Here is a 12,935-nt window from a genome sequence, read left to right as displayed (position 1 = left end):
ATTTTCTGCAAAAGAGCAGAGAAGATGGAAGTCTGCAGAGATTGCTGTGGATGAGAAGCTCATCATGGGGTCTGGACAAGATGAAGAAAAGAAGGAGAACGGCTCCAGAGATGACGTCATCTATGAGGTACCTGGATGTAAATGTTATTTGTGATACTAACTAACCCTTATGTTTTTATTTATGTTAGGAGCATTAAAGAGGTTGTCCAGGTTTGTAATGAGTCTGCAGTCATTCTTTGTGACTGCAGACTACTGAATTCTCACAGTGCGCACTGTCAGGATTCTCTCGTGCTGGCGATTTACATACATGCAGTCATGCGCTGACTAGACATGTGTGGCCTGAGTCAATGAAAATGAACTGAGTGAGGCCAGGCACGTCTAGTCTGAATGTGGTCAGAAGTATACAAATCACATACTTGTGCTGACATGACTGTCCACCGGCAAGGGAGAATCCTAAAAGTGTGCAGCGCCTTAGTTGTGAGAATTCAGTAGCCTGTGATGTCAGGATTCAGCTCTGCAGGTTCCAGTAGTCGTCACATGGACACTTCACTCATGTGATTTTCATACTTGTGGTCCTGTAACAACGAGCTTCTCTTCTGCTTCTCTCAGTTTTTCACTGAATATTGAGAGCATTAGAGAGAGCGCCTCGTCGGTACTTGACTGAGTGTGCAAATCGCATTTGTCCTGGGGGGGGAGGGGGCACCAAAATGAATTCTTTCCCCGGTGCCAGAAACCCTAGATACACCTCTGGTCTTTAGGGATTCTTGTCTCTTCTGGATCGGCTTCTTCTGGGGTAACAGAACAAGAGTTAAATCTTCTTCCTTATACTCAGACCCCATTTCGGATATTAAGTTCAGGTACTCTACATTGGTAGCCCAAAGTATATGAGGTACCCCCATTACAACATGTAACACACTTTGTACACCTAACTGAAAAGGTCACATTGCTTTCTAGTCACAGAGATACTGCAAAGACAATGCAAGTAATAACCCAACTTGTATGTGGAAATATTTTTCTCACTTGAAGAAAAAGTAAAACAATACATTTTACATGAGTTGAGTATTTGGTGAGTTTTTTACCTCAATATTTGTAAGCCAAAACCAGGAGTGGGTGATAAATACAGAAGTGGCGACATGCTTCTATTATATTTTTCCTCTGATTGTTCCACTTCTGGTTTTGTCGTAAAAATAATGAGGTAAAAAACTCACCAAATACTCAATGTGTGCACATGGCCTAACATAAAATTTTACATTGTTCAAATACAGTAAGGTGTAAAGTTTCTCCTAGGATCCCAACTTTGTAGCCCTGCAAAAATAAAAACAAACATTATCTTAGGGTATGTTTCCATGTTCAGGAAACGCTGCGTGTTTGATGCTGCGTAGAGCCACAGCGTCAAACACGCAGCGTCCAGATGTTACAGCATAGTGGAGGGGATTTCATGAATTCCCGTCTCCACTATGCAGTAAAACACGCAGGCGGCAGACCCACGTAAACGGACACGCGGTGCGTCTTTTCAGAACGCAGCATGTCTGTTTACAATGTGTCGACGCTCCGTCGCCGCGCCTTAAATAAAAACCGCATCTAATGATAAGTCACATGTGTAGAAACTGCGTAAACGCAGCTTACTACGCATGTCTGCCGGCTCACCTGCCACCGGAAGTCCCTCGTCCACTGCAGTTCTCGCGATAACTTATCTTATCGCGAGAACTGCTGTGCACGTGACCGGGAGTTATCTCCGGTCACTAGTACGGTGCTCACAAACAGCTGATCAGCTGATTGTGAGAATGCTGTAGTGTAGGTGATCGCTGGAAAGTTATCTCCGGCGATCATCTGCACAGGCTCTGCTACATCTGGATGTCAGGTATCCAGATGTAGCAGAGCCGGACTCGTATAGACTGTGTGCACATACACCATACAACATACACTATACAACATGCAACATGTGACATGCAACATGCGATAAACAACATGTGACATGCGACATGCAACACGCGACATGCAACATGCGACATGCAACATGCGACATGCAACATACAACATGCAACATACATGTGGCATGCTACATACAACATGCGACATGCAACATACAGCATGTGACGTGTGACATGTGGCGTGCAACATACGACATGCAACATGTCACATGCAACATGCTGCATGCGATGTGCGACATACCACATGCGACATGCGACATACCACATGCGACATGCAACATACGACGTTCAGCATGCTACATACAACATGCAACATACTGTATATACATACAGAACATGCAACATTCATAACATACATACAGTACATACAATACCTACATATAGACATACAGTACATTAAACATAGAGTACATACTCACCATCACCTTGTCACCTTGATCACCGAAGCCATTGCCACCTGTAACAAATAATAAAATAATAAACAAACAATATACTCCCTGATCTGCAGATATTCAATTAAAATGAGTGTCCCACGATGATTTCCCGTGGAGAGCAGCAGCATCAGCTGATGTGACCGCTCTCCAGGGGCTCCAGGAATACAATGATGGAAGGTATCCTTCAACAATGTATTCCCCACAATGTATTCCTCCACCCCTGTGAGAAAATAGTCCCTAGTCTCACTTGTGGCACTGCTGTGTGGGAAAATTCCCACACAGTTTGGCCATAAAGTGAGACTCTGAACTAAGGTAACCTCATTGATACACTGCAGGAGCCATTGTCTCCTGTCAGTGTGTCACTGGAGGGCCTATAGAGCAGTGACATCACCCAATGTCACTGTTCTATAGGGGAGATCGTCATGGGACATTCATTATTAATTGGACTATGGCAGAAAGTAAGTATACGGTTGGTTTATTATTTTTACTTTTTTTGCAGGCGCTCAAGTATAGTAAGTATGGTGAAATTAACCTCTTTCTGACCACGGATGGGATAGTACATCCGAGGTCAGATACCGCACTTTGATGCAGGGCTCCGGCGGTGAGCCCACATCAAAGCCGGGACATGTCAGCTGTTTTGAACAGCTGACATGTGCCCACAATAGTGGCTGGTGAAATTGCGATTCACCCGCCACTATTAACTAGTTAAATGCCGCTGTCAAACGCTGACAGCGGCATTTAACCGGCGCTTCCGGCTGGGCGGCCGGAAATGAGCGCATTGTCGACCCCCGTCACATGATCGGGGGTCAGCGATGCATCAGAATGGTAACCATAGAGGTCCTTGAGACCTCTATGGTTACTGATGCCGGCCTGCTGTGAGCGCCCCCCTGTGGTCGGCGCTCATAGCACACCTGCATTTCTGCTGCATAGCAGCAATCTAATGATCGCTGTTATGTAGCAGTGCCGATCGAGTTGTGCCAGCTTCTAGCCTCCCATGGAGGCTATTGAAGCATGGCAACAGTAAAAAAAAGTTAAAAAAATGTGGAAAAAAAAATATAAAAGTTTAAATCACCCCCCTTTCGCCCCATTCAAAATAAATCAATAAAAAAAATCAAAGCTACACATATTTGGTATTGCCATGTTCAGAATCGCCCGATCTATCAATAAAAAAAGGATTAACCTGATCGCTAAACGGCGTAGGGAGAAAAAAATTTGAAACACCAGAATTACGTTTTTTTGGTTGCCGCGACATTGCATTAAAATGCAATAACAGGCGATCAAAAGAACATATCTGCACCAAAATGCTATCATTGAAAATGACAGCACAGCACGCAAAAAATACGTCCTCAGCCGACCCCAGATAATGAAAAATGGAGACGCTACGGGTATCGGAAAATGGCGCAAGTGTTTTTTGTTTTTTTTAGCAAAGTTTGGAATTTTTTTCACCACTTAGATAAAAAATAATCTAGGCATGTTAGGTGTCTATGAACTCGTAATGACCTGGAGAATCATAATGGCCAGTCAGTTTATGCATTTAGTGAGCGTAGCAAAAAAGCCAGACAAAAAAACCAGTGTGGGATTGCACTTTTTTTGCAATTTCACCGCACTTAGAATTTTTTCCCGTTTTCTAGTACATGACATGCTAAAACAAATGATGTCGTTCAAAAGTACAACTTGTTTCGCAAAAAATAAGCCCTCACATGGCCATATTGATGGAAAAATAAAAAAGTTATGGCTCTGGGAAGGAGGGGAGCGAAAAACGAACACGGAAAAAATGAAAATCCCAAGGTCATGAAGGGGTTAAGAATAATAAAATACTTTTTTCTGGCTGTGTCTTTATTTTTTTACACTTTCACTACTCTAGGATTAATAATGGATAGGCGTCTTATTGACGCCTCTCCATTATTAACCGGGCTTAATGTCACCTTTTATTAGCAAGGTGACATTAACCCCTTATTACCCCATATCCCACTGCTACAGGGGAGTGGGAAGAGAGGGGCTAAGTGCCAGAATTGGCGCATCTTACAGATATGCCATTTTTAGGGTGGTTGCGGGTTTGTATTTTTAGCTGGGGGGGGCCAATATCCATGGCCCTTCTCTAGGCTATGAATATCAGCCCGCAGCTGTCTGCGTAGCCTTTCTGGCTATAAAAGATAGGGGGACCCCACGTCATTTTTTTGGGGTCCCCCTATTTTTATCGCCAGTAAAGGCTATGCAGACAGCTGCGGGCTGATATTCCTAGCCTGGGAAGCTCCATGGGTATTAATCCCTTCCCAGGCTGCAAACTTCAGTCCCCCAGGCGCTGGCTTTCCCTCTCTGGTGCAGAAAATTATGAGGGAGCCCACGCCATTTTTTTTTCAATTATTTATTTTTTTTAAATTAAACATATTGCGCTTAAGGCCGGCGTCAATACCCGGTGCTGCCGCGGGCACTAGGGACCGGAGCATTCAGCTGCAAAGAAATACATGCAGCTGCACATTCTGCTCCCGAGTGCCGGTGGCAGTGCTGGGTATTGAAGTGAGAGACTTGTGTGAGATTCTCGCATGTGTGACCCCAGCCTGATGCAGATTTCGTGTGTGTGTGTTTATTTAAGGCCGGGATCACACATGCGAGAAACTCGAACGAGTCTCACATCTTAATACCCGACACTGGCGCCGGCACTCGGGAGTGGAGCGTGCAGCTGCATAGAAATACATGCAGCTGCACGCTCCGCTCCCGAGTGCCGGCTGCAGTGCCGGGTATTAAGATGCGAGACTCGTCCGAGTTTCTCGCTTGTGTGATCCATCTATCATATCTATTGTATCCATCTATTTATCATATCTATCTATTATCTATTTATCTATTATCTATTATCTATCTATCAATATATCTATCTACCGATATATCAATAGATAGATATATTTATAGATAGATATATTGGTAGATAATAGATAGATATATCGATAGATAGCTACCAAAGATAAATGCGATAGATAGATCCATAGATAGATATGATAGATAGATGGATAGATACGATAGACAGATACGATAGATATGTATCGTATCTATCTATCTATTGTATCCATCTAATGTATCTATCTATCTAGCAGTGTGTGTATATTCTTCAATGGATTATGTAAATGAAGAGGTTGGACAAGAAATAACATCACAATTTTTTTTTGTATATCTTTATTGATCTTACAAAAACACACACAAATCCGCATGAAAAACGCATAAAAAAACGCATTAAAAATGCATGAAAAACGCAGGTGACCTGCCAGTGACCTCAGGTGCAGATTTGGTGCAGATTTTACCTGCGTCAAATCCTGATCAAATCCTGATGGAATCCTGAACATGGAAACATACCTTTAAAGTGAGAGTAATATAACTCTGGCATATTGCTTTAAACGGAACCTGTCACTAGGTTTTTCTTCCACAACCTAATGCAGGGACAGCGTTAGGGACAGGCAGACTAGGCATCTGCCTAGGGCCCTTGCTCCCGCAGGGGCCCCCAACTGTGATGGGGCCTGTGAGTCAGCCACTATACCCCACATTCATCTGTATCACCATCATAGATGCAGTTCAAAGCAATAATGGAGGAGAAAATGTCAGATAACACTCCCTCCCCATCATTCCCCTCTGCCTCTGATGCGGCGGTTGCAGGATGACATCCCTTCATCGCGAACCATGCTGTGTAAGGCAGAGGAGCTGCTGAGATGCTCTGCAGAGACCAGAGCAGCGGGGGAACGAGGAGTAGAGGTGAGTATTGTATGTGGTGGCCATAATAATGCAGGACTGTGGTGCTGCATTACACTCTATGAGGGGCTGCATTATACTCTAGGAGGGGGCAGCATTATACTCTATGAGGGGGTTGCATTGCACTATACAGTATAAGAGGGTTACATTATATTCTATAAGAGATGCATTTTACTCTTTTGGGGGACTACATTATACTTTGTGAGGGGGCTGAATTATACTCTATATACTCTATGTAGGAGCTGCGCTATACTCTATGAGGGGACTGCATTATACTCTGAGGGTGCTGCATTGTACGCTATGAGGGGACTGCAATACTCTATAGGGTGGCTGCATTATACTCTATGAGGGGGGTGCATTATACTATATGGGGTGGGTGCATTTTACTCTGAGGGGGCCTGCATTATATTCTATAGGGTAGCTGCAATATACTCTATGAAGAGGCTGCATTATACTCTGAGAGAGGGCTGTATTATACTCTGAGGGGGCCTGTATTTAACTCTGAGGGGGCTGCATTACACGCTGAGGGGGGCTGCATTATCCTACATGTGGGCTGCATTATACTCTATAGGTCTATGGGGAGTGCATTATACTATATGTACTATATGGGACCTTCATTATACTGTATTGAGGACTATGGGAAATGCATTGTACTATATAAAAAACTATGGGGTGCTTTATACTATGGAGAGTGCATTGTGCTACCTGGAGGACTATGGGGGTGCATTATACAATATGGATTACGAAGAGTGTATTATACTATATGGAGAACTGAGGAGTGTTTTATACTATATGGAGGACTATGAGGAGTGTTTTTATACTATGTAGAGGACTATGTGTATTATATTATACCATATGGAGGACTATGGGGAGTGTATTATACTATATGGAGTACTATGGGTCACATGATACTACATGTAGGACTATGGGGAATATTATACTAAATGGAGGACTATGGGGTACATTATATTAGATGGAAGACTATGGGGTGAGCATTATACAATATGGAGGACTGTGATGCTTATACTATATGGAGGACTGTGGCACTTATTATACTATATGGGGGACTATGGGGTACATTATACTATGTGGAGGACTATGGGGTGTTTTATACTAAACAAGCAAAATGCCTATTCATCAAGTGATTCATCAAAAATCATTTTTTCTCAGCAGCACATTGCCTGGTGAAAACTGCAAATATGCTGCTGAAGACATGATACAGTATGTGGAGAAGTTCATCTACTAGTGATTGTTCTGTCCCCATCATTGTTCCTCAGCCGGTGTAAAGAGGCTTCGGGAACAAGTGTCTGACGACTTCAACATTGTCGATCACACTTGTTTAGCAGCCTCAACTCAACGCATATAAATGCAACCAAAATGTTTCTGTGTGATGGTGCAATATGTTAGCATTTGGGGCGCCACTTTAAACTTTTGCCCAGGGCCCCACTTTCTCTAAAACCAGCCTTGGTGCAGGGCCGGACCAGGACTAAAATTCAGCCCTGGCATTTGAAGTTACACAGGCCCACTTGTCACATGGTGACTGTATAACATCTTTGTACACTTGTAGGTTACAAGAAATGAGGGGAGTGTAACATGACTATATAACATATAATTACAGCTGTATGCAGCATTACAGCTCAGTCCTATTTATTGCTTTAAGTTGCAGTACCAAGAAAAGCCACTACTTTACCTACATAACTGGATCTCGTAGATAACCTCATTCTGATGCTCCATAAACTTTGCCTACAGCCACTTTTGGTTCCGCTGCGCAGCACGAGACCCAGTGACTCTGAAGAGCGGTGACATCAGTAACGTCACCGCTCTTCAGATATTCCAGGTCTTGCTCTGAGCTTGGCAACTGTGAAGAGCGGTATTGTTACTACCATCACCACTCTTCAGAGTCGCTGGGTCTCGCCAGGTCTGGGCTAGTAGTGGGGGTGTCTGATAGACACCTCTCCATTACTACACCAGGGGTTGATAGCAGCTGACATTACACAGCTGACATAAACCCCAGACTGCTAAACGAGAGTGATCGACAATATTGAAGTCATTCGCTTGTTTGCCGCCCTCTTTACACCAACTAAAAAAGAATGAAGGGAACAGAACAATCACAATTACATCAATCTTTCCCCATACAGTATCATGTTATGAGCAGCACAACTACAGTTTACACGGGCGATGTGCTGCAGAGAACAAGGATTTCTGTTCCCACATAAACAATCCAATCGCTCGATGAATAGGCAGCATTTTGCTTGTTTAGTATAATACACCCCATAGTCCTCCATATATTATAATGTGCACCTCAGTCCTCCATATAGTATAATACACTCCTCTTAGTCCTCCATATAGAATAATACACTCCTCATATTTCTCCATATATTAAAATACACTGCTCAGTCCTCCATATAGTATAATACACTCCTCATAGTGCTCCATATACACTGTGTGCAGCATTATTAGGCAAGTTGTATTTTAGAGGATTATTTTTATTATTGATCAACAACTATGTTCTCAATCAACCCAAAAAACTCATAAATATCAAAGCTTAATATTTTTGGAAGTTGGAGTGTTTTTTTTTTAGGTTTGGTTATCTTAGGAGGATATCTGTTTGTGCAGGTAACTATTACTGTGCAGAATTATTAGGCAACTTAATAAAAACCAAATATATTCCCATCTCACTTGTTTATTTTCACCAGGTAAACCAATATAACTGCACAAAATTTAGAAATAAACATTTCTGACATGCAAAAACAAAACCCCAGAACATTAGTGCCCAATATAGCTACCTTTATTTATGATGACACTCAGCAGTCTTCCATCCATAGATTCTGTCAGTTGCTTGATCTGTTTATGACCAACATTGCGTGTAGCGGCCACCACAGCCTCCCAGACACTGTACTGTTTTCCCTCCCTGTAGATCTCACATTTTATGAGGGACCACAGGTTCTCTATGGGGTTCAGATCAGGTGAACAAGGGGGCCATGACATTATTTTTTCTTTTTTGAGACCTCTACTGGCCAGCCACGCTGTGGAGTAGTTGAAGGCATGTGATGGAGCACTGTCCTGCATGAACATCATGTTTTTCTTGAACGATACCGACTTCTTCCTGTACCACTGCTTGAAGAAGTTGTCTTCCAGAAACTGGCAGTAGGTCTGGGAGTTGAGCTTCACTCCATCCTCAACCCGAAAAGGTCCCACAAGTTCATCTTTGATGTTACCAGCCCATACCAGTCCCCCTCCTCCACCTTGCTGGTGTCTGAGTCAGAGTGGAGCTCTCTGCCCTTTACTGATCCAGGCTCTGGCCCATCCATCTGGCCCATCAAGAGTCACTCTCATTTCATCAGTCCATAAAACCTTTGAAAGGTCAGTCTTAAGATATTTCTTGGCCCAGTCTTGACATTTTATCTTATGTTTCTTGTTCACAGGTGGTCGTTTTTCAGCCTTCCTCACCTTGGCCATGTCCCTGAGTATCGCACACCTTGTGCTTTTTGTTACTCCAGTAACGTTGCAGCTCTGAAATATGGCAAAACTGGTGGCAAATGGCATCTTGGCAGCTTCATACTTGATTTTCCTCAATTCATGGGCAGTTATTTTGTGCCCTTTTTCGCCCAACATGCTTCTTGCGACCCTGTTGGCTATTTGCCATGAAACGCTTGATTGTTCGGTGATCACGCTTCAAAAGTTTAGCAATTTCAAGACTGCTGCGTTCCTCTGCAAGACATCTCACTATTTTGGACTTTTCAGAGCCCGTCAAATCTCTCTTCTGACTCATTTTGCCAAAGGAAAGGAAGTTGCCTAATAACTAAGCACACCTTATATAGGGTTTTGATGTCATTAGACAACACCCCTCCTCATTACAGAGATGCACATCACCTGATTTACTTAATTGGTAGTTGGCTCTCAAGCCTGAACCGCTTGGAGTAGGACAACATGTATAAAAAGTATCATGTGATCAAAATACAACTTGCCTAATAATTCTGCACACAGTGTAGTATAATGCACCGCCATAGTCATCCACTTCCCATAGTATAATGCACCTCATAGTTCTTCATATAGTATAATGTATTCCCCATAGTCCTTGATACAGTATAATGCAGCCCACATATAGTATAATGCTGCCACCGCACAGAATATATTGTAGCCCCCTGAGTATAATGTAACCCCCCAGAGAACATGATGCAGCCCCATCATATAGTATAATGCAGCCACTGCATATAGAATATATGGTATCCCCCTCATATAGCATAATGCAGTGCCACATAGAATATAATGTAGCCCTTCCATAGAATACTATGCAGCCCTCCTCATATAGTATAATGCAGCACCCCATAGAATATAATGTAGCCCCCTCATAGAGTATGATGCAATCACCCCTCATAGAATATAATAAATGTAATACATAGAATACATTTAATACATAGAAAATAATACAACCCACCTCCCTATAGAATATAATGTAGCCACATAAAAGAGTATGATGCAATCCTCCCTCATAGAATATAATATAGCCCCCCATAGAATATAATGTAGCCCCCATAGAATGCAATACAGCCCCCCATAGAATGTAATACATCACAGCACCCCATAGAATGTCATACAGCACAGCCCCTCATAGAATGTAATACAGCCCCCATAGAATGTAATACAGCACCCCATAGAATGTAATACAGCCCCCACAGAATGTAATACAGCACAGTGCCCCATAGAATAGAATACAGCCCCACATAGAATATAATGCAGCCCCCCATAGAATATAATGCAGCCCCCCATAGACTGTAATACAGCACCCCATAGAATGTAATATAGCCCTCCATAGAATGTAATACAGCCCCCATAGAATGTAATACAGCACCCCATAGAATGTAATACAGCCCCCATAGAACGTAATACAGCACAGTCCCCCATAGAATATAATACACCCCCCATAGTATATAATGCAGCCCCCATAGAATGTAATACAGCCCCCATAGAATGTAATACAGCACAGCCCCCATAGAATGTAATACAGCACAGCCCCCCATAGAATGTCATATAGCACAGCACCCTATAGAATGTCATACAGTACCCATAGAATGTCATACAGCCCCCCCCATAGAATGTAATACAGCACAGGCCCCATAGAATGTGATACAGCTCCCCATAGAATATAATGTAGTCCCCCCCCCCCCGAGAATGGCCCCACAGTCCAACTATCACTCATTGATAGATTTAAAAAAAAACACACAATCCTCACATCTCCTCGTGCCCCACGCTGCTCCTGGCTCCGGTCTCAGCGGCTGCAGTCTGCCCAGCACACAGCAGGTGCGCGATGATATGACGTCATCGTGCACCCGCTGTGTCAGAGACAGAGCAGAGAATGATGGGAGAGGGAGCGTCAGCAGACGCGCTCTCCTCCATCATTATATTGAACTGTAACGACGTCATAGACGCCGGTATCGTTGAATGCGGCGGCGCTGGCGGGGGGAGTCAGCCCAATGGCAAAGTGTGCAGGGATCGAGTGGCCCACTGCAGGCATCGGCCTTTCTGGCATTTGCCAGAAGTGACTGATGCTCAGTCTGGCCCTGCCTGCGTGTATGTAAATGTGCTGTAATGCTGATTAAACTCATACCTTAATATTGGTTTATGTTTTAGCAAAATTCATTGTTGAATTGTTATGTAAATGAGCCACATTTGCAGTGGACGGGAACTGCACTTACTTGTTGACTCACTTCCCTATTCCCCACCTGCAGCCTGTCTCGGGGCAGTGATTGACAGGTCACTTATTTCAGTGATTTGCCTCTTCTGAGATCTATTGCAATAGCAGCCATTCCCTGGGGTGATTCATGCACAATAAGGTCCTGATGAAGAAGACTGTCGGTGTCTGGAGAGATCTGCATAGATTGCAGACCGAGATAGACAATGACTTCTTCTTCATTAGAATGACCGGCCAAGGAAAGAAAACCAACACAGTCTTCTTTATCAGGACTTTAGTGTGCAGGCACCAAGTTATGGGCTCACTTTGATGTGGTGCATTTTCTAAGCCATAGGTAAGAGTAAGGAACGTGGACCGTAGGTGATGGCACAGAAGGCAGGACTTGAAGGATGCCACATGGAGCAGAGCAGTAACTTATGTGGAATGGCTTGAAGTCAAGTGAAGAAGGAGACATCAGAAGATACAAAGTCTTGAGTGTGGACATATATAGGAATTGTAGGTCTATAGTTAGTCCAGGAGTTGTAGAAACAAATGGTTAATGACAGAGTTGCATCCTATAAGCAGGTGGTCCGTGGCAGAGATGCAGACAAACAAATGATTAACCACAGGCAGCCGTCATCAACTGGCAAATTGGATACTTGCTTGTAAAAAAGATTACGCTCTGTTGCATAAGCATTGTATTGACTACTCGAAAACTCCACAGAGCCATTCACGAAGGGTACTGAGTCACTGTAGGCCCTGTCTACCTTCTGTTCTGGGCTGGCTGTATCCATATCCATAGGTTGCCACATTTTTGTGCATGTCTGAAGAAGATGAACACTGCCAGAACAGAAGCCAGTGTCATTCAGTCACTCCATCAGCTTCATTTAAGTGAATGGTTCTGTCGGAGTTCCCATTAGAATGCAGTTTTCAGGAGATTGGGACAGAAGCTCTGACCTAGTGCTCGGTGGAAAGCATTGGATTAATGTGACCCTAGCCTAATACTGCCAGATTGAAAAACGGATACAACAAATATTTGCTAATCTTTCCAGCTGTTAAGTAACAGAATTGATGGTCCGGCACATAAAATATTCTATCTATTCTATCAGCATTCTTCCCTTATAATACAAACATCATATAACTTGATTCAAGAAAGGATCCATT

This window comes from Ranitomeya variabilis, chromosome 6 (assembly GCF_051348905.1).
Source record: "Ranitomeya variabilis isolate aRanVar5 chromosome 6, aRanVar5.hap1, whole genome shotgun sequence".
Taxonomy (NCBI): domain Eukaryota; kingdom Metazoa; phylum Chordata; class Amphibia; order Anura; family Dendrobatidae; genus Ranitomeya; species Ranitomeya variabilis.
The sequence above is the reverse complement of the archived record's forward strand: the minus strand, read 5'-3'. Positions refer to the sequence as shown.